Here is a 1,708-nt window from a genome sequence, read left to right on the forward strand (position 1 = left end):
GGGGCCCCGGCGCGCCGTGTGCCCCCCGCCGCCCCGCCCGACCCTGTCACACGCCCAGGAGGAGCCGCTGCGGCCGCCTCGCTGACTACCCGAGTCCTGCTTTCCTTCCCTGTCTGCCTGTATGCGCCCTCCGGCTTCACGAGGGGGAGAACAAGGCTGAATGGCTGCAAGTCACGTGTGGTGGTTCTGAGAGGGGGTTAAGCGTGGCGCGGCGGGGCCGCAGGAGCATTTGAGGGGGATCCCCGTGCTCGGACGCCCGCCTGAGCCGCCTCAGCGCGGATCTTGATGAGGTGGCCTGTTCTGTCCACCCAGGACAAGGGCAGCTTGTCTCTGCTCACGCCTCGGGCCCGTTCCCGAAGTGTGCGGCTCCCGTCTTGGGCCTTCGTGCCTCCGCCTTGCCAGATGGCACCCGCCAGCCCTGGGTAAGGCCACCACGTCCCTGTTGGGTGCATCGAGCCGCTGTGGTTTTGTGCGGCGTCAGGTCCTTGGAGGCATGTGCTGTAAGGTCCTCGAGGCACAAAAAAGGGCTACATCCAGGGCTAAAATTTATTGGATGTGTTTTCGGGGACCACGTGCATTCAAGGACTGAAACTCGTTGTGTGAACATCCCTGCTAGGCTTTGCGTATTAGCTTTTATGGCTGTTTTTTTAATTTAAGTTATCTAGAAAGGAGGTGAAAATAACTATAAGGTTTTGTAATAAAACACACGTCCTGCTTGTCATCACTTCCACGCTTTAGTTGCCTTTCGGCGTAAACTCCGGCTTCATTAGGATTCAAAGGCCATTACTGCTGCTGCACAGCAGAGTTAACGCCTAACAGCTCTTCTGACACTGCAGCTCTTGCATGGTCATCTTTGGCCTTCGGGGGGCTCTATTTCCTTACAACTTGGATTGGCAAGGGATGTGCTGACACTTGGCCATCCAGTTGTCACCCTCTTCCCAAGTTCCCTGTGTACTGTGCCTGGTGTGCTGGGTAATCTTATGTTAAATGGAAAAAAAAAAAAACCCCTTTTTTGTACTTTTTGTAAAGGTCAGTGTATGTGTATACAGAACGTAAGAAATACCGGGCAACTGTTGAGAACTTGCTTTTGAGCTGACAAAGGTAAACACTGATTATTCATAAAATGTTTCTTTGGATCTAATGTCCCACTATATTGAGTTAGGGAGCTGTGATAAAGGAAAGAAGCAGGATAAAATTTGTTTAAGTAAACAATGAGGTTGCTGTAAATATCTTCACTTGATCTCATCCCCTTCGTTGAATGATCCTCCTGTAGCCCTGGTTCAGGCTAATTTTAAATTTCTCAGTGGCAAGGAAGGTACTCCTCCTTTCTTTTCTGCTTTCACGCCTAGCTATCAATCTGCAAGAGTGAATTCACTCCAACAGGCTTTTCCTACCGCCTTTGATACCTTTCCTTTTAATTCTACCAAACGAAGCACAGTTCTAACAAAATTTCCAGAGGAAGAAACTCCAAAGGCAGAGTTTTCTTAATGCTGTGTCCGTAACCTCTCCATGTCCATTCAGTCAGGATGCCGTCGATCCTGGTAGATGTCTTAACTCCCTGATGTTGGCTAAGGGCATATTCAGTTGCTCTACGTCTTTGTTTTGTGAACTAGTGAAACAAGATATTTGGGTGCATTTTAGAACGTATTAAAGGCACTATATCCAAAGAAACATAAACAGGAATTTGGATAGAATATTCTTGCTTTGC

Source organism: Aptenodytes forsteri, unplaced genomic scaffold, assembly GCF_000699145.1.
Source record: "Aptenodytes forsteri isolate BGI_AS27 unplaced genomic scaffold, ASM69914v1 Scaffold164, whole genome shotgun sequence".
Classification (NCBI taxonomy): Eukaryota; Metazoa; Chordata; class Aves; order Sphenisciformes; family Spheniscidae; genus Aptenodytes; species Aptenodytes forsteri.